General features: G+C 37.8%; 1 protein-coding gene and 1 pseudogene across 1 annotated transcript in view; both read right to left on the minus strand.

Moving 5' to 3' along the window:
* SAMTOR (S-adenosylmethionine sensor upstream of mTORC1) overlaps positions 1-22,430 on the minus strand; it is a 195,943-nt gene that overhangs the window by 52,480 nt on the left and 121,033 nt on the right. The window lies entirely within an intron of this gene.
* On the minus strand, positions 15,989-22,428 carry LOC112300510 (hsc70-interacting protein pseudogene; annotated as a pseudogene).

Here is a 22,430-nt window from a genome sequence, read left to right on the forward strand (position 1 = left end):
ACCAACCCAATGATGTGAATTTGGGCTATTATTTTGTGTTTGGGATACACCATTGTAGGACCATTTTCAAATAAATAAATTCAGCTTTTCCAAGTTAATTTTTTGAGCCACCTGATGATGTGAATTTGGACTATTAGTTTGTGCTTGGGATGTCCCATAGTTGTGAGGGTCTGTCATGCTCCAGGTGAAAAGGGTAGATTTACTCCAATGGGGGTAGATTAAACTTGGAAAATAACTCTTTGAAGCTTAAACTTTATCAGGGAAGTATAAAAACCAAAGTTCAAGTTTGCCAGTTCAGACAAATGCTCTAAAGGCAAAAGGAGGTTTGTGTTACACCTATCTTTCTGGGTTCTTGTCAGCATTTGCATTTTGGACTTATCAGTTCTTTGGTATTTTTAAGATTTATCCAACATTTAAAAACATTGTTTTTAAGATTGAGAGATTAGTGGGAATATCTTCCTGGCCATATTCTAGTTAAGTTTTAAAGTAGAATATATAAAGATAAAATTAACTTAGTCTAAGCTGTTGGTGTAAAACTAGTTTGTGACAACAGAGCCAATAGTTATAAAACAATATTTAAATGAACAGTAGACCTTCCAGTCAAGACGGAGGCATAAACATGCTTTGCCTCCTTGAGCAATCACAGAAAAGAATCGCAACTAGACCTCAAATCAAATAACACCCAGAACCACCAGAAAATCAAGCTGTATGGGAGTCCAACAACCAAGGATTTAAAGAAGCTAGATTCATCCAGATGGGTAGGAGGGGTGGAGGCACAAAGATAGCAGAAAGGCTGTGGAGAGGTGGCGATGGTGGTGGAACAGGTGGTCCCACATTCACGTGCAGTGGATAAAAATCGGGAGGGATACCTTGAGAGCAAGAGATCCTAGCCCCAAGTCAGACCACAGAGCTCAGGGTTCCAGTGCCAACAAGAAATCACCAGAACTTCTAGTTGTAAAAATTAGTGGGGGTAGGGGCAGTGGAAGAAATTGCCAGATTTTCAGGAGACTCCGCTTAAAGGGTCCACACAGACTTAGAAGTTATGCAGACCCATCCCCTCTGGGATTCAGCACCAGGGCAACAGCTGGAAAGGCACCAATTGCATATGGCTAGTGCTAGGCAAACCTCCAGAAGCCAGGCAATGGCATTGTTCCCTCTCTGAGCCGTCCCCAAAAGAGAGTCACAAAGCAGTGAAGTGGGTTGCTTTTTTCTGGCAACTACCTAAGGCTCCGCCCCACACAATTTATAGGCACCTTTTCTACAATAGGTCATGCTACTAAGACAGGGAGTTAAAGCAGCTCTACCTAATACACAGAAACAAACAGGGAGCCTACCAAGTTGAGAAGACAAACAAATATGGCCCAAATTAAAGAATAGAACAAAACCTGAGAAAAAGAACTAAACGAAGTGGAGATAGCCGGTGTATCAGATACAGAATTCAAAATATTGGTGATCAGGATGCTCAAAGAACTCATTGAGTATGGCAACTTATGCTAAGTGAAATAAAGAAAAATCTACAGGGAACCAAGGATTCAAATCAACAATTTAGAACATAAGGAAGAAATAAGCATTCAAACAGAACAGCAGGAAGAAAAAAGAATTCAAAAAAATGAAGACAGTAAAAGAAGCTTCTGGGACACCTCCAAATGTACCAACATCCTAATAATCATAGGGATGCCAGAATAAGAAGAGGAAGAGCAAGAAATTGAAAACTTGTTACAAAAAATATTGAAAGAAAACTCTTATTTGGTGAAGGAAATAGACATACAAGTCCAGGAAGCTCAGAGAGTCCCCAACAAATTGGACCTAAAAAGAACCATACCGAGACACATCATAATTAAAATGCCAAAGGATAAAGATAAAGAGAATCTTAAAAGCAGCAAGAAAAAAGCAGAAAGTCACTTACAAAGGAGTTCCCATAAGACTGGTGATTTCTCAAAAGAAACTTTGCAGGCAAAAAGTAACTGGCAAGATGTATTCAAAGTGATGAAAAGCAAGGACCTACAACCTAGATTACTCTAACCAGCAAAACTATAATTTAGAATGGAAAGACAGATAAAGGGCTTCCCAGACAAGGTAAAGCTAAGAGATAATCATCACCAAGCCCTTATTACATGAAATGTTAAAGGGACTTATTTAAGAAAAAGAAGATCAAAACTATGAACTTAACAATGGCAATAAACTCACAACTATCAACAACTGAATCTAAAAAACAAACTAAGCAAACAACCAGAGCAGGAACAGAATCACAGATATGGAGATCATTTGGAGGGTTATCTGTGCGAAAGGGGAAGAGGGAGAATGAGGGAAAAGGTGCAGTGATTAAGAAGCATAATTGGTAGGTACAAAATAGACAGGGGGATGTTAAGAATAGTACAGGAAATGAAGAAGCCAAAGAACCTATATGCAGGACCCAATGATGAACTAAGGAGGTACTGCTGGAGGGAATGGGGGTACCAGTTGGAGGGGGACTAAAGGGGAAAATTAGGACAATTGTAATAGCATAATCAATAAAGTACATTTCTAAAAATAAACAGTAGAAATATTATTACATTATTGTACATTAATATGAAAGTGAACAATAATGCATCTGAATGCATTAGGTGTGCTAAGTGCAAAAATAGGCTCTGACTGATCTATTACATGACTTAAGTTTCTTCAACAAAGAAAGGCCAGAGAGCCAAGTTGAAGTGATCTTAACTTGCAGACTTACAATACACTAATATGCACAACAGATATAACATGGAACTTAACTTCAGAACGAATTCTTAGATTGTTAAAAAAGTTAAAAGCTGCACAGTAGTGCTAGTTGTAAAAACAGCAGATACGGGGAACTTCCTATAAATGCATGTTCATTGTTCTTAAAAGTTTTCAAACAAATATTAGCTTCTCTGAAAGAGATTATTATGACTTTAATTAACATAAAGTTTAATTCCAATGGATATTCAAATAATCCAATTAGTGAAGAAACATGAGTTCGGAAAGAAGAACCTACCATCATACAACCATGTGTAGTTTATTCCTCTAAGTCAGAGATTCTTAAATATTTTTGGATTATAAACCTTGTTAGCAGTCTGGTAAAGCGTATGGCTCTTTTTCAAAATAATGTTTTTAAATAAATAATAAATAACTACAAAGAAATATACTAAAGCAATATACAGATATTATCAGAATATTATTTTTAAAAAGGTATAGTAACATATGTTTCTTTAGTAACACATTAAATAATGAGGATCTGGCCATGAGTCTAAAAACTAAGGTAATTTGAAAGTAGTGATGAGAATAAATATTTTGTTATATATAAAAACTATAATGCCTAAATATCTGTGAATCCTGTAAGTGAACAAGTCATAGATACTGAGTTTTGCTACCTATATTCCTAAAAGAAGGATAGGATACATTTCATTTATTTATTTATTTAATTTTTTATTGTTGTTCAAGTACAGTTGTGTCCATTTTCACCCCACCACTCCCCACCTCCCACCCCAAAACCTAACCCCTTTGGCTTTGTCCATTATACATGTTCATTGATGGCCCTTCCCCTATGATCCCCTATTATCCCCTCCCACTTCCTCTCTGGTTACTGTCAGTTTGTTCTTTATTTCAATGTCTCTGGTTGTATTTTGCTTGCTTATTTGTTTTGTTGATTAGGTTCCACTTATAGGTGAGACCATATGGTATTTCTCTTTCACCATCTGACTTATTTCACTTAGCGTAATGCTAGGAAACGCTACATTTTAATCAGAAGTAAATAAAAATAAATATTTTTTTGGTCTTATTCAAGTCCATAAACTCTCTGAATTCTATTTATAGACCTCTTAAAGGGTTAAGTTCCAGAAAAACTAAAATTGGACAAGTTGATTTCATTTAGAAAAAAATCTGTCAAGTAAAAATAAAATTATTTGAAGGAATAGAGCACTTCCTTTCTAGGGAATCTATGGTGATTATGAACTACATTTGTGGCACACTTCTAACAAGTTACATAAAAATCCTCAGTAGTTATTGTTTATATTAACCTCACCTTTGGTTCCACATTATTTTTCATACATTTTATTTTCCTTACTCACAATATGTTTTGTACTTTAAAAACTGCATTTTTAAATAGGGTACTAATATCCTTTTTGGAATATGTGAATTCTAGAGATTGTCTGCAAATTGCTAAAACACTAAATACAGATGTGACTCAAATGATACTGAATTATTCAATTTTCTCATTTTGATCACTATGTCAATTTTTTTTTCTGCAAGAAAAACAAACAATTATTTTATGTTAATAAGTTATCCTGGTCTCTCTCAGATTTACCCTGAATAAATTTTAGGGGATTTGTCATCACATAGTCCAAAATAAGTCAATCTTATAAAAACTACCTTCACATCAAGGTGTCTTCTATCAATAAAGACTAAATTCTGACATATTTCTGTATTTGTAGAACCAATACTTAAACAGTGTAATAGAATCTTGACTTTTCCCCTAAATAGTACCAAGGAAACTAACTACTCTTCCTTACTGAAGTTGAAGGATCTGGAATTTTCAATATCTTATTTCCAAACCGTATGTCAGAGTGCCTTTCAAGTCATAGAATACAAAAACAAAACAAAATCTCTATCAGATCATAGGTTCTAATTTTTGATGTGAAAATACAGAGCTGACAATTAACTCAAAAGTTCAAGTTCTAAAATCAGAAGATTCAATTTTGAAAGGCAATTTTTTTTATTTATTGATTTTTAGAGTGATAGGGAGACAGAGAGAGAGAGAGAGAGAGAGAGAGGGAGACACATTGATTTTGTTCTTCCACTTATTTATGCATTTGTTGGTTTATTCTTGTATGTGCTCTGACCAGGATTAAACATGCAACCTTGGTGTATCGGATGACACTCCGACCAACTGAGCTACTTGGCCAGGGCCGAAAGACAAGCTTTAAAAGTTTACATTAAATGGCAATAATCATAAATATGTATTTAAGACTGTTTAATCATAAAATCACTTTATAAAACCTTCTATAAAGCTGGTGTGGCTCAGTTGGTTCGAGCATCATAATATAGCTAGAAAGTTGTGGGTTCAATTTCCCATCAGGGCACATACCTAGGTTGTGGGGTGATCCCTGGTAAAGACCTGGGCATGGGTAGGTGCAACCCTCAGGCTAGATGTGAAGGATCCCTGATCTGTGTGCATATGGGAGGCAATCAATTGATGCTTCTCTCTCTCATCAATGTTTTCCTCTCTCATTTCCTCTCTCTCTGAAAGCAATAAAAAAAACCCCAATCCCTTAGTATCATTCAAAATAGCTTTAAACATACACATATCTATATTTTGACAAACAAATATACAATACCTATTGTACCTGTCTGCCTCTTTAGGAACTTGAGATACCAAGTTGAGTGAGAGTCATGACACCCAAGGAATTAAGTCCAGTTAAGAAGATAAGAAGACACACATGCAAACACATGAGAACAACACAACGGTTACACAGTAGAGGAGAGTGTACAATGTATATAGCAGGAGAACACTGGTGGAAGAAAAGGGTCCTACAGGATAAGCAGGCTTTTCCCAGGAGAAAATGGGGAGAGTAGAGCAGTTAGTAAAGGAGAGAATTGTTGAGGTGGGTGACTGTCATTTCACTAAGAAGCAAAGTAAATAAAGAAGTATTTGTTTCCAAGTAGGTGGAGACTTTCCAAAGTATTTCTGTGTTGGGGACCACTCTGTGTGATTTCAGAGACTAGCCCCACACAAGCAGGCCTTGAAAGAGGCCAGTAAGTCTCGACTGAAAAGCCAGGAAGCAGGCGGTAGGCACGACCCAAAACTAACACCGAAGATTCTCTTGGAAAACCAGGCCTAAAGTATACATTTTATCCTTTGAAACGTGCTTTGCTTTGGTATAGCCCTGCTGTTATAAACCAGACATTTAAGTACAAAGCATAAGGAGTAAACTCCTTGCATCACGAAATACACCTTTACAACTACCTCGTGTCAGAACGTCTCACAGACACTGACCTGAGATGATCTCTGTGTTTCTTTAATTGTTATCTATAGATAATATTTGTTTTCTACGACTGTAGCCTTTTGGACATTGATTGATAAGCTATGCATGTATGCTGTATTCCCCTACACATTCCGATCCTAATAAAAGCTGTTTCAGAGAAGGGCTCAGGACATTCTCCACTAGAGGGAATCGCCACCCCCTTTCCCGCTGGAACAACAGATTGTGTCCCCGAGGACTTATTCTCATTTGCGGTAGCGGGAAAGCTCGGAGGAACGGGGCATCCCATATCTCTCAAACACATAAAGCACCTTTTGAAATGGTGTCCAGTCACTGATTTCACTGTACTCTAGGCCTTTTTTTTTTTAAGTCCACAGTGATACTTTTTTTGTTCTTTCTGCCCTTAATTTTATTTTAAAACTCACTTTGAATTTTAAAAACAAGCAAGCAAATGAACAAGAAAATAAGCCCTTTAATAAAGTTTCCTAGAAAATATATGAAATGGTCCTTTCCATTATTTTATCCAAGACTGGAAATCCAAATCAACTGACATGAATAAGCACATATATGTATGTGGCAGTATTTTTCAAAATGACATTAAAAAGTTTCAATAGAACATTCAAAGAAACAGAGAACAGTAACTAAAATGGGAATTACAGCAACACTTTGCTCTTAGTATTGTATAAAGATTAAATGAGTTGACTATACATCACAGATGGGGACAAGGAGTAAGGAAATAAGAATTATCAAAGTTTGGTACAGTAAAAAAGGCTCTGGAGACAGATAATCAACAGAACTTTATCTTTACTTGTCTACCAATTAACCTTATGAATTTTATTTATCCTTTTTTTGGTCTCTTTCCTTATCTGTAAAATGAAAAGAATGGAGTAGTTAAGCTCTAATATCCATTTTAATCCTAAAGTTTTTTATCAGTTCTTGATGGGGAAAAAAAATTACCCTGTTACTCAATTCAAACCTGTCTATATCAACTTCCAGCTAGACCTACTCAAATGAAGAAAAATCAAAACTTACTTAAAAAACTATTACTACCTAGTAAACTTTCTCAAGCCAAATTTCATGAAAAATTTTTCTGTGAGACTGTTAATACACACACACACACACACACACTCACTCACTCTGTGTTTTTTCGGACTATAAGATGCACCCCCCAATTTGGGTGGAAGGGGGGGTGCGTCTTATAGTCTGAATGTAGCTTACCTGGTTCGCTGTGGGGAGGGGCAGTGGAGCGGGGTCACAGGAGGCAGGAGCAGGACCACATTTTTTGCTTCAAATTTTTTTTCCCTATTTTCCTCCTCTAAAACCTAGGTGTGTCTTATGGTCTGATGCATCATATAGTCCAAAAAACACAGGTGTGTGTGTGTGTGTGTGTGTGTATAAAACAGCGGCAAGGCTCTAAGGGGTACCTTTTTCAATGTGCCACATGTCAGATAAAACCTAAAATAATCATGGGACTGTGAAAGTCAGTGATAAATGACAGACTTTTTTGAGTATCTGATGAAATCTATGGTTTTTCTCCTTAGAAAGCAATCTATATATCATATATAAATTACAACTTGGTACATTTGGGATGGTTCACAGAATCTCCTTGAATCATCTGATTTTCCACATATAGGCAGTGATGATGAAAACAAGAATTTACAGAATCATTGTATAGTTTAGCTGCAAAGAACAAAAAATAATTTCAACTACCAAAAGGCAGATTTATTTTAAATATGAAAGGATATCTCATTGATTTCAATTTTAAGCAGCACAGCAGGTCTTCATGGGAATAGAAAACTTACCAAGTAGATACTTTTCTTTTTCCCTCCTTCTTTCCAGAAAGCAGCTTCATTTGCCTCCCAAAATTTCTATACTCCAATAACTAAAATGGATATAGTCCTGTATCCCTGGACTACATTGAAGTATAATTATTTAACATAGTTTAATGTAATACTTAGTATTTACACATACAGAATACAAACTAGAAACATTAAATATTTATGAACCCATCTTTGAATTAATGTTTAGTATTCTTCATTAGGATATGCAATTTAAATTCACTTCTAAGACACTTAGTAACCCTTAAGTAGCTGTTCTCACCTTATACAATACTTTTCATGCTTCATCTCTCTTTCCATAGCAAACCGAGAGCTTATAATAGCCGTATCATTTTCTACTGAAACATCTCTCCAATATTTAACTTTATATTAAACCACAGCAATTTACCACCATTAAGAATGTCCAAAAGGAATATGCTATGGGCATTGAAACTTCATTAAACAATTTTAATGAATTTTATGTTTTATGGGAGCAATGTTAGAATATGCTTGTATTCTCTGGAGACCACTTTGGAACATTTTAACACATTTTTCTAAATGTGCATTAGGCTGTCAGTATACTTTATGAGAAAGAAAAGGAACGGGTTAATTTACTAATGTTGGTAAGGCAAATATTTGAAAAATTAGTTTGTTCTAATAAGGAAAATCTTCATGACACGTCAAGAGGCTAATTAGTCAGCAAGCAAATGACTTTCTGAAAGATGACTAATTGCAAGACTGTTAGAATGGTTTCTATTTTCAGGATATTCACACTAACTCTCTTCATTTACATTCCGTAAAGTGATAAAAACACAATGGTTAGAAAATAAAATTTGGCTATAAAGTTTATTTGTTACATTCCTCTACATTTTAGTGACTCTTTAGAATGTTCATTTACATTACTTAGTAAATTTTAATTTTGTTTCTTTACACAATTTTACAGAGAATCTTAAAACTGTATTTATTATATAAAACTTTTAAAACTTAAGAATTCATAGTCTTCTTTCTACCTTCATTTGACAGCTTTTCCTTCTTTACACAATACAAAACTGTTAAGGAAGAAAACCTTATTTTATGTAAGAATCTATAGGCTGTTCAAATAGCATAGAAAATTTAAATAGAAAGTCGTTTTTTACTCTATATTGTCTTTGTCTCTTTTCCAAAAATAGTTACATTATAAGTTCATATTTCTTTACTCTTTCCCCTTCAATTCCATCCTGCCAGTTAAATAGTTTAATAAGGAAGTACAGGATTTTATTGCCTATGTAATTTCCTGTCTGGTATGTTGACCGTACAAACAGAAGCTTTAACTTCTGAGGACATATTAAAAGAGAGCTATAAACTCTAAGTAATTTTTTATTTGCCCATTATGTTTAAAAAAAACAAACTTGGCAATATTTACTCAAGTATGTAGTTCACAATAGTGGTTTTTGAAAGTGTTCTCTACAGAGATATGTATTTTCTGGAGTTCATTCAAGGATCAATGAAGGCAGATATGAAAAACATTGGGAGGCTGTCACTTCTAAGGACCTTTGGGCCAGACAATAAAATGTTTTCTCTGAGAAAAAAAAAAAGTTTCTATGATTAAAATTGTTGAAATCAATAATCTAGGCCTTATTTATTATCCTTGCTGGTTTGAAGTAAAGGAAGGGAAAAATAGATTTCCATCTCTTACCCTTTTGAGGAAAAAAAAACCAAAAAGAAAATTTTTGAGAGTCAGTGTGTAAATAGCACTGTTACGCCCTGAATTAAATTCTTCAAGGAACAGCCAAAAAAAAAAAAAAAAAAAAATCTACTGGAGATAGATTAAGTGTGGTGAATAAAGATTAGTTAATCTGATCTCAGCCATGGAAGATGGCAGTGAGATAGGTGGGATCAGAGTCCAATTCCCCTCAACACCAGTGAAACACCTATCTGATCTGAGGAGCAGAGCGAACAGCCAACGGTATTCCAGCATATATGAAGACTGGAGACCAAAGACAGAGGACATTGAAAGATCTGACAGTAAGAAGAGTGCTTAAGGACAATAAGGTACCTGGGACCTGCATGGGGACCAGGGCGGCTGAAGCCCCAGCCTGGGCTCAGGGTCTGCTGCAGGATTCTTGGGACAGAGCCAGGCTGAGCTGTGTGAGCAGCCAGGTGCTTGTTTGGACCAAGGGGCTTGAATAGGAAGAATTTCTCAAAGTGAGAAAGAAAATAGAGGCACTCAGCGGCAAGTTAGAGAACTCTCCCCAGCAGCTGCGGCCTCTGGTGCCCCTCCCTCCTCAGCCCCTGGACTGTGAACGTGGGATAAACAGCCCCGGTGCTCACCTGAAGCCTGGTGGCGCACACCCAGATTAGCGGACTGGGGGCCCAAAACTGAAACCCCAGCTGGCCGCCCACACCTGAAACCTTGGGTGGGTGTGCACCGGGAGCAGAGGCTAGCTGCCCCACGCACAGGCCCAAGGCGGCGGACAGGTCGGCTGCGTGACTCAGTCCCAAAGCAGCGGACAGGCCGGCCCCCCGCTCGATTCTGGCCCAGAGCTGCAGAGGGCCAGCCATGCGACTCAGTCCCAGAGCTGTGGACCAGCCAGCCTCCCGAGACCCAGTCCCAAAGCAGCAGATCGGCTGATCAAGGCCTGGCTGCCGGCGAGGGACCACACCTAAAAGCATCAGTTCTGAACAACTCCTACCTAGTCCCTGCGCACAGAGCCCTGCAGGGCCTACTGGCTCTCTAGGACTAAGGCAGAACACCCACCAGAGGGGAGCTGCAGGGCTAGGGGAGACTGCATTCCCCAGAAAGACTTGACCCAGTAGGGGGCTGAACTACCCCATAGCAGCACCCAGAACCCCTAGCATCTAAGACAGCAAAGAGCAAGAAGGGGGAGTGTGAGTTGCCCCTAATTGGTGCAACTCAAGGACACCACAACTGGTGAACTAAAGGCCTAGTGAGGAGCAGAAGGACCCTGAGGAACTGCACTGGAGGCTGAACAACAGATAAGAGTGTGGCTCAGGAAGGGAGAAGAGGGAAACCAATCCTTCCCAACACCCGCTCCTGTTACACAGACAGGAAGACCAGCAGAACTAACCTGAAAGGTTTAAAGCCAGCAGAAGACTTTTTTTTCTTTCTTTCCTTCTTACCCCCTGAATTCCTTCTTCCTTTCTGTCCTTCTGTCTTTCTTTATTTCTTCTTCCTTCCTTCCTTTCCTTTTCTATTCCCTTTTCCCCTCCTTCCCTTCTTTTTTTTTTTTCTTTTTTTCCCTCCTTTCTCTTTTTCCCACAGGTGAAACAAGAAAACCTGGAGTGCTGAAAAGACCAGAGTTAGACCGTGTTACACTCATAAACGTCCGCTGAAGACCAGTGAGCACAGGAGATTAAGGAGACAGCACCACTGAATCCCATTGGCATTCTACCATAGAACTTCACACCATAAACCCAGGAAGTCAGAATAGATCAATTAAAGAAGCAGAGGCTAACAAGAAGAGTCTCACAAACAATGGGAAGACAAAGAAACAATCCCCAAATTAAAGGAAAGGAGGAAGCCTCAGAAAGAACGCTAACTGAAAAAGAGGCAAGTCAACTATCAGATACTGAGTTCAAAGCAATGGTTATCAGGAAGTTCACTGAGCTCACAGAGCACTACCAGAAACTACAGGGAAACTACAGTGAACTCACTGCAAACTATATCAACATGAAAAAGGAAATAGAAACTATCAACAAGGGCCAAGAGGAAATGAAGATTACAATTTCTGAATTGAAGAACACATTAGAAGGAATCAAAAGCAGACTTGAAGAAGCAGAGGATCAGATCAGCGAGCTGGAGGACAAAGTAGAAAAAAACACCCAGAAATAGCAAGAAAAGGAAAAGAGGCTCAGAATGAATGAAGAGGTAATAAGGGAAATGCAGGACAACATGAAACATAACAATATCCGTATAATAGGAATACCAGAAGGAGAAGAAGAGCAAGGGATAGAAAACCTGTTTGAAAAAGTAATGATGGAATACTTCCCTAATCTGAGGAGAGAAAAAGTCACCCAAATCCAGGAAACACAGAGTCCCAAGCAAGAGGAACCCAAAGAGGCCCACCGCAAGGCACATCATAATAAAAATGGCAAAATTCGAAGACAAAGAGAGGATCTTAAAGGCAGCAAAGGAGAAACAGGAAGTAACATATAAGGGAGCCCCAATAAGGTTAGCAAGTGACTTCTCAATGGAAATGCTCCAAGCCAGAAGAGAATGGCAAAAAATATTCCAAGTAATGAGAACCAGAGGCCTGCAACCAAGACGACTTTACCCAGCAAGGCTCTCAATCAAGATAGAAGGCCAAATAAAGAGTTTCCCAGACAAAAGAAGTCTAAAAGAATACACTTCCACCAAACCAGCTCTGCAAGAGATTCTAAATAGACGCTTTTAAGGAAAGGAAGGAAAAGAGAAAGAGAGAGGAACACAGGTAGGAAAAAATGGCAATGAATAACTACCTATCGATAATAACCTTAAATGTAAATGGATTAAATGCTCCAATCAAAAGACATAGAATATCTGAATGGATAAGAAAACATGACCCACACATATGCTGCCTACAAGAGACCCATTTCAGGACAAAAGACTTACACAGACTGAAAGTGAAGGGCTGGAAACAAATTTTCCAAGCAAACGGACAGGAAAAAAAAGCAGGGAGAGCAATACTCATATTATGAGTATGACAAAATAGACAAAATAGACTTCAAAAGAAGGGCCATAAAGAGAGACCCAGAAGATCACTTCATAATACTCAAAGGAAGAATCCACCAAGAAGACATAAACATAGTAAAAATATGCACCCAACATAGGAGCACCCAAATACATTAAGAAAATCTTGGAGGACTTCAAGAAAGATATTGAGAGCACCACAATTATAGTAGGGGACTTTGACACCCCACTATCAAAAGTGGACAGGTCTTCCAAAGAAAATATCGACAAGGATATTGTGTCACTTAACAATACCATAGAGGAAATGGACTTAACTGATATATATAGAGCTTTTCATCCCAAAGAAGCAAAATACATGTTCTTTTCAAGTGTCCATGGAACTTTTTCAAAGATAGACCACATGATATGACACAAAGCAAGCCTCAACAAATTCAAGAAAATTGAAATCATAGCAAGCATTTTCTCTGACCACAAGGGGTTGAAACTAGAAACCAACCCCAAAGGAAAAAACCCAAAACACTCAAAATCATGGAGACTGAAAAACATGCTATTAAAAAATGAATGGGTCAAGAACGAGATTAGGGAAGAAATCAAAACTTTCTGGAAACAAATGAAAATGAACTCACAACAACCCAAAACCTATGGGACACAGCAAAGGCAGTCCTGAGAGGGAAGTTCATAGCAATACAGGCCTACCTTAAAAAAAATAGAAACATTTCAAACAAACAACCTAACCCTACGCCTACAAGAACTGGAGGAACAACAACAAAGACAGCCCAGAGCAAGCAGAAGGAAGGAAATAACCAAGATCAGAGCAGAGTTAAATGACATAGAGACTAAAAGCACAATTCTAAAGATCAATGAATCCAGGAGCTGGTTCTTTGAAAAGATAAACAAAATCGACAAGCCGTTAAGTAGGCTCATCCAGAAAAAAAGAGAGGATTCAAATACACAATTAGAAATGAAAGAGGAGAGATTACAACTGATACAACAGAAATAAAAAGGATTGTAAGAAATTACTACGAAGAACTGTACGCCAAGAAATTTGAAAACCTAGGTGAAATGGATACATTTCTAGAAAAATATAATCTTCCAAAACTGAATGAAGAAGAAGCAGAAAACCTAAACAGACCAATAACAGCAGACGAAGTTGAAGCACTCATCAAAAAACTCCCAACACACAAAAGCCCTGGACCAGATGGTTTCCCAGGAGAATTCTACAAAGCATTTAAGGAAGAGCTAACCCCATCCTTCACAGACTACTCGAAAAAATCCAAACTGATGGAAGACTCCCAAACTCTTTTTATGAAGCCAGCATCATCCTAATATAAAAACCAGATAAAGACACAACGAAGAAAGAAAAGTTCAGGCCAATATCGTTGATGAACATAGACGCTACAATTCTCAACAAAATATTGGCAAAACGCATCCAGCAATACATTAAAAACATCATCCACCATGACCAAGTGGGATTCATCCCAGGTATGCAAGGATAGTACAATATTCGCAAATCTATAAACATACTACATCACATCAACAACAGCAAAGTCAAAAATCACATGATCATATCAATAGATGTGGAAAAAGCATTTGATAAGATACAGCACCCATTTCTGATAAAACACTCAGCAAAGTGGGAATAGAGGGAGCATCCCTCAACATAATGAAGGCCATATATGAGAGACCTACAGCCGACAATATACTCAATGGACAGAAACTCAGAGCTTTCCCACTAAGATCAGGAACAAGACAAGGATGCCCTCTCTCACTGCTCCTATTTAACATAGTATTGGAAGTCCTAGCCACAGCAATCAGAAAAGAAAAAGCAATAAAAGGCATCCAAATTGGAAAGGAGGAAATGAAACTGTCACTGTTTGCAGATGACATGATAGTGTACATGAAGAATCCTATAGACTCCACCAGAAAACTACTCGACCTAATAAATGAATTTGGCAAAACAGCTGGATACAAAGTCAATACTCAGAAATCAAAGGCATTCCTGTATACCAACAACGAAACTGCAGAAACAGAAATCAGGAAAAAATCCCATTTGATATAGCAACAAGAAAAATAAAGTACCTAGGAATCAACCTAACCAAGGAGGTAAAAGACCTGTACTCAGAAAACTACACAACACTGAAGAAAGAAATTCAGGAAGACACAAACAAATGGAAGCATGTACCATGCTCATAGATTGGAAGAGTTAACATCATCAGAATCGCCATACTACCCAAAGGAATTTATAGATTCATTGCAATCCCTATTAGAGTACCCATGACATATTTGACAGATATAGAACAAAAATTTCAGAAATTTATATGGAACCATAAACGACCCCGCATAGCTGCAGCAATTTTGAGAAAGAAGAACAAAGCAGGAGGGATCACAATACCTGATATCAAACTGTATTACAAAGCCACTGTCATCAAAACAGGCTGGTACTGGCATAAAAACAGGCACATAGACCAATGGAACAGAACAGAGAGCCCAGAAATAAACTCAAGTCTATACGGTCAATTAATATTTGACAAAGGAGGCAGGAGCATAAAATGGAGCAAAAACAGCCTCTTCAACAGATGGTGTTGGGAGATCTGGACAGCTACGTGCAAAAAAATGAAACTCGATCACCAACTTATGCCATACACAAAAATAAACTCAAGATGGATAAAAGACTTGAATATAAGTCGTAACACCATAAAAGTCCTAGAGGAAAATATTGGCAGGAAAATCTCAGACATTCCACGCTGCAACATCCTCACAGACATGTCCCCTAAAGCAAGGGACATAAAGGAAAGAATAAACAAATGGGACCTCATCAAAATAAAAAGCTTCTGCATGGCTAAAGAAAACAGCACCAAATTACAATGAGAACCAACAGTATGGGAAAACATATTTGCTAAGGATACCTCAGACAAGGGCCTGATCTCCAAAATATATAAAGAACTCACACGACTCCACTCCAGGAAGACAAACAACCCAATTAAAAAATGGGCAAAGGACTCGAACAGACGCTTCTCCAAGGAAGACATACAGAGGGCCCAGAGACATATGAAAAGATGCTCAGCATCACTAGCCATCAGAGAGATGCAAATTAAAACCACAGGGAGGTACCATCTCACACCAGTCAGAGTGGCCAACATAAACAAATCCACAAACAAATGTTGGAGAGGATGCGGAGAAAATGGAACCCTAGTGCACTGTTGGTGGGAATGCAGACTGGTGAGGCCACTGTGGAAAACAGTATGGAATTTCCTCAGAAAACTAAACAGGGAACTGCCCTTTGATCCAGCAATTCCGCTGCTGGGATTATACCCTAAGAACCCTGAACCAATCCAAAAGAACCTGTGCACCCCAATGTTCATAGCAGCACAATTTACAATAGCCAAGTACTGGAAGCAACCTAAGTGCCCATCAGCAAATGAGTGGATCCAAAAACTATTGTATATTTACACAACGGAATTCTATGCAGCAGAGCGAAAGAAGGAGCTTATACCCTTTGCTACAGCATGGATGAAACTGGAGAGCATCATGCTAAGTGAAATAAGGCAGGAGGTGAGGGACAAATACCATATGATCTCACCTTTAACTGTAACATAATAAATAGAAGAAAAAAAGGAAACAAAATATAACCAGAGACATTGAAGTTAAGAACAATCTAACAATGGGCAGGGGGAGTGGGGAGGAGACAGTGAGGAGAGGGGACTACAGGAACTACTATAAAGGACACATGGACAAAATCAAGGGGGAGGGTGAAGGTGGAGGGAGGGGGGTTTGGCTGGGGTGGGGTGTAGGGGTGGGGAGAAAAGGCACACAACTGTAATTGAATAACAATAAAAAATTAAAATAAAAAAAAATTAGTTAATCTGCATCACGTAGATGAAGTAAAACTTTAAGAAGTAAAAGAGAAGGCAGGTGTTGGCTCACGGAATTAATGATTTATATCTGAATAGTTTTCCCTAAAGTGCAGAGCATCTTGCAAGGTGCCCCTTTGTCAATACATCAATGAATGTGGGTAATATACTTTCTTTTTGAACAGCAACAGTCATGTAATCATATAGCTGTATAATTAAGAAACTCAACTTAATTTTTTTCATTCAACGTTTTCCCAAATGTACTTGGCTGACAACCTCTTCTTTTTTTTTTTTTTTCCAGTTTAAAACCATAGTTTATTTTAATGTAGCTGGAAATATCCAGTAACTATATATTTTTAAGCAGAAAAAAACTCCTTCACTTTTCCTTCTTATAGCCTTATCAGCACAAGAAAAGAACATTTTGTTTATAAATGATACTTTCTATGAAAATGAAAGCGTTTTTTCTTTGTGGAACTTAAAAGTCTAAAAGCACAGAACACGTTTTCAGAAGACCAATTTTACTTTTACCCATTTATGGTAGTATTTGCAATGTTAAAATGTACTTAGGTAATGTATAGTTAAGTAATCAAATCAAATAAGCAATTCAAAAGTAACTGGTCTTGAGTTATTCACAGTGTACATTAGAAATTTTGAGAGAACACACATTAACAAAAAGGACACTGGCAAGCTCAAACGCTAGGTTATATGCTGAGTATTAAAGGTTTAAAAATCATGCTCAATTAGCATACAGCTTTTTTCTCACTTATACAACGGATGCATTTCTATCTGCTTGTGTACAGTAAAGCGTCAGAATCTGAAAATCAACTTATGGCTTCAGATATGTGCTATTTCAAAAATGTATTCCATAAAATTTACTCCACTGCTCCTAGCACTGATTCTTCAAATAAGCAAGTACAGAGGCTTATCAGGTAGAAACCTCAAAATTCCTGGTACAGTGCCGGGACTTAGTCTTATTTAACACAGGAATTGAATATACAACAAAAAATTTATCATTTTCTTTATCCTGGAGAGGGAAGGAGGGGTGGAAATATGGTTGCAGTATTTAAGAGCTGAAAAGAACAATGAGTCTTTCACAATACCAACAACACTACAATGAACCACCACCATGGATCTCATCAATTTTATAATTCATGCTCGATCAAAAACTTAGGTTCCCCTCTATGTATCTCAATTAACTCAAACCTTGTACTCTCTCCAAATACAAACTCTACTGGTATTACCAAATAGATGACCAAACATCAAAGGAAATCACTCCTTTCAACATCTTTTGATATGGTAAAATTTCCCCAGAAGTAGAAATCTAATATTTAAATATGAAATCTCTTAGCCAAGTAGAAAAGTACTGCTGTTATGGGTATTACCCTACATAGTCTATATTAAATTAAACCCAGCATTAAATATGCTTGCACAATTATACTGTGAATGATAGCAGTGATGATGCCAGTGAAATAGGACTATCTTTAGGCCAAAGAGTAAGGGGGGAGGGGGGGAGATGGAAAAAACAAGTAGAAAGCTGACAAAGAGTTGGGTATTTTCTGACCAGAAAAGGTAATTTTAAACATAGAAGTATAAAAAGAAAAGTATTTCCTTATTTCCCTTTTGTGGAAATAATATGAAACATTTATTATTTATTATATGTATCAGACAAGAACAGAGCTAAGTAATACAACTTTACTGCAGCATTGTAAAAATCATCCCTTCACCACAGTGTAAGATTTAAATGAATCTGCATAAGGATACGTGTTATTTAAAATCTAGTAAGATTGCTGCTGCCCTACCAAGTACTTCCAGTCCCTACCCAGGTCCTACTGCAATACTGGTGGTCCCAGTAGTTTTACTGAAATAAATCATTTTTTTAAAAAATAAAGCATTTAAAAAGAGAAATCAAAATGCCTCAGTAACTATAATATTCAACTCAAACTATTTAAATGTTATATTTGCCTCCCACTAATAAATCTTTATTTCACTCAAACTGGGCAATAAACTTTCCATACTGAAGTATCTTTTGCCCAATTAATTCAAAGGAAAACACGAAAATGATTAGTAAAGAAAAATGTAGGGTTCAATATACCCTTTTAATTTGTTTTAAAATATTTTTAACATTTAAAAGTGTTTATAATTCCTAGTAGGAAAACATTATCTGAAAGAATACCATAATGGCAAACCACTGTCACATTACAGCTGCATGTGGGGCAGAGGGGTAGGGATTCTCTTCAACGCACCCCACCTTTCTTCACAAGAAGGTTAGAGGTATACTGGTTTGTATTATTGCGACATCCATTGGGTGATCCAAGTTGCTTTTCCTTCAGCAAGGGCTTTATTTGTCAGAAGGGCATTACGCTTGACCTCCAAATTTGGCTGACAATTTATTGATTAGATTCATAACCTTTGGGTTGCTCTGATATTTTGACATATTTGCCGGGTTCTGAGCCACATCCTGGAAGGCCACCATAACTTCTGGATCCTGCATGGCTGCAAGAACCTCTGGATCACTGAGAATTTCATTGAGCCCAGGCATTCCTGCCATTCCAGGCATTCCTTCAGGAAAATTACCAGGCATTCCCCCAGGAAAGCCACCTGGGAAAGAGCCATACTGAGCTCCTGATTGTTGTCTGGCTTCTTCTTCCCTCTGGGCCCTCTCATGTTCTTCCTGAGCTTTCTTAACCCTTTCCATTCTTTCTTTGATCTCTCGCTCTTCACGTTTCCGCTCATACTTTCTCCAATGTTCTGCAATTTTCCGGGCCTTTGGTTGAACTTCTTTCAGCATTGCACTAGCATCTTCATCATAATCCAATTTACATGCAAGGGCAAGACCATGGGCTGCTTCTTCTCAATGGCCCAGAAGTCTGTGTGCTTTCCCTCGCCATTTGTAAGGCTGAGCTGAATCAGGGTTTATTTCAATAGCTCTGTCACAATCTCGGATGGCAGCATTTGGCTTCTGTAATTTGATGAAGACACTGGCTCTCTTGGCATAGAGAATGGCCAAGTGAGGATTCAGCTTGATGGCATCTGTGAACAAGTCAATGGCTTTCTGTAGTTCACCATCATTTAGGGCATCAATGGCAGCCACTTTTTTATCGTTTGCCTGATCCATCATCTCCTTGGTTATCTCTACATTTTCATCTCCCATTTCCTGAGGGGCGTCAGTGTCTGCTTCAATCACACTCTCATTGTCAATCTCTAGGTCACTTTCCTCACTTGATGGTTCATCTGTCTTTATGTCTTCCTCCACCTTCTTAGTATCTGTTTTTTCTTCCTTATTTTCTTCTGATTTGGCTTTATGAGTAGCAGGTGGTATTTTACCTCCCATGCTCTCCACCCACTCCCTCAGGAAGCGCATTTCCTCAGAATGCTCGGATCCTGCCTACACAGTTTCACCAAGGCCCAAAGCTCGCTCACTTTACGGGGATCCATGGCCGGAAAGTGGCGGGAGGCAGCAGGTGCAGCTAAGATTGCTAACTCGGCGTGACGGTGTGGAAGGGGCCAAACTCCTTTTCAATTATGTATTATTTTACAGAACTTCTCTGGGAAACTTTCAGATGGGAAAAAGGGGAAGAGAGGTGTGAGAAAGGCATGGATATCTAGTTTCTAAAGAGCAAGGCATCTGAAGCACATAGAGATCAGAGAGGGATATAAAGATTCAGTGAAAGGATCTCACCCATAACATCACACAAATGCCCAGATTCCTGTTCTTACTGACATTCTTTGTGTTGCCATCATGGTGATCATTGTAATCAAGTAACAATAGCCCTCTCCATTTCCAAAGCCAACAGCATGTTGAATCCTTCCTATGTTTCACATTTCCCCTAATCATTTTTTCCCCCTTTCTGCTGCATTTGGAGAAAGTTCTCTACTTTTAAGAGTTCATGTGATTGTATTAAACCCATCCAGATAATCTGCCCATTTTAAGGTCAATTGGTTAGTACTCTTAATTATATGTGCAAAGTCCCTTTGCAGTAATACCTAGATTAGTATTTGAATAAATAAAGGATGAAAATTTGGGGAATAAGAGGTGAGTGGGGCATCCTCAGAATTTTGTCAAGTGCACGATACTTGGAAAAAAACCCTTTATATTAGCCACTAATAATTTTAGAAGTTTATTCAGAATATTTGCTTCCATGGTTACAGAGAGGCATGTGAAAACAGGTGTGTGTGTGTGTGTGTGTATGTGTATGTACACACTGGCTAAAGATCACTTTTAATCCCATTTTGTTTATTTGCAGCCACAAAAACAAACAAGTGGAAATTCAACTGAAGTAAATACTATCCTTTTGATTACTGTTAAAAAAAATTAAAAAATCACGAAGGCAGTAGAAATTACTAGTACCTGAATTATGGACTTCTTAAAAAAGGAGAACATAGTTTATTATTTTTAAGAATATAAAGGAACAAATAACAGCCTGGCAAAATGGGCCTTAGTATAACAACATGTTTTTTGTTAAAAAATGGTTTTAAAGTATTTGAAAAAGTTGCATTCAAAGTTAATGTTTTTGCATATAACTGATAGAAAATATAAAGAAGAACTATCCCATTATCTAAGGACAAAACTTCACAGAAGAAAGCCAATAACTAAATTATGAATACCTCATATGTTGCTATATGAGAAAACTAAGCAATGTAAAAATGTTTGCTGTCCAAACTTAGTTAATATTTAAATCAACTGCAATCAGTATCTTCCAGAAAGATTCTTTTTGAACTGAAATGAAAGGATCAAGGGGATGATAGAAAATGAAAAGCTAATTATGAAAAATTAAAACAAAAATAATACTCAAAACTATACGTAGTAAATAAAAATGGAATTAAGAACAAAGAAATAGAATACAAAATGGCTTCAAATGCATATTAAAACTTATCTAAGTTAGATCCAATCCTTAAATTATATTTAAAAATAAACCTCAAATCAACTCGTATTGAATCATATAATCGGAACCCCAGGTAGGTAAGATCCAGAGTTTATACTAAAGTAAAAATAGCTGAAAATAATCTAAAGAAAAATAACCTTTTTTTTTAAATGTTTGAAGAACAAGAATAAAATCATTTAAAAAATCAATGATTTTTTAAAACTTGTAAACAAACACAATGAGAAGAAAATAAGGTCAATAATAGTCTATATAAAAATGTTATAACACATGTAACATTAGAAGAATATTAAAAACATATGGAGAAATTTGGGAGGGAGAAGATAGTGGCCACTAAGAGAAAGCTGAGTCCATTTGCTCATGCTTACAACTCAGATGCTCGGCTGAGATGCTGACACAGAAACTGAACATTCAAAGAAATCTTAGCTGATAGGAAGTTTGGATGCCAAGGACCATGGAAGATGCTTCAAAATGGGCAGTGAAGGGGAAATACTCTGTGCATGGCACCTGCAGCTACAGAGAGCCTAGACAAAAACTGCAGCTTCGTGGCTCCCTCACCTCCCAGGGCAAAGAACTCCCAGGCCAGGCCAGGAGTGACTTGTATACACAAAGTTGGGAAGATCCAGACCACATACACACACAGCTAGCAGCACACCCATAGCTGTGGCAGTAAACAACAACCAGGAGAGTGCCAGACAGAAGGACTCTACCTGCACATGGGTTGGGTAGAGACAGGCAGTGGCCAGCTGGGACTGAGAGAGACTTTTGGCTGTTTGGAGAAATGGTGTGTGTAGAAAACAGCCCAGTGACTCAGTATTGCAGTGGGTGTGCCCAGAAAGACTTTTTAAGAGGAAAGTTGAAGTGTGCTGGGCTGGGACCTCAGGAGCAGCTGCTCTGCCACCAAAGGGAAAAGACTGGAAGTGTGGTTTGCTCGCACTGAATTCAGCTGAACAGAAAGATCAGAAAGGTGCACAGCAAGGGGATTTTACGGCCCCAGCCCTGAGCAGCTAGCAGGCTGCAGACTGCCCAGTGGAGAGTTCAGGACTGTGTCTGCTGTGAGGTCAGCAGCATGGGAACTGGACGGGCAAGAGTTGAGCCCTGAGATTATTATTCTTTTTTTTTTTTTTTTTACAATCCAGTGGCAATCATTGAGTTCACACTGTGGTACAAATATCACCACTCTTTCCAAAATTTTTCCTTTTTCTTTTTTTGGTTTAAAGTATATTTTATTGATT

Source organism: Desmodus rotundus, chromosome 6 (genome assembly GCF_022682495.2).
Source record: "Desmodus rotundus isolate HL8 chromosome 6, HLdesRot8A.1, whole genome shotgun sequence".
Classification (NCBI taxonomy): Eukaryota; Metazoa; Chordata; class Mammalia; order Chiroptera; family Phyllostomidae; genus Desmodus; species Desmodus rotundus.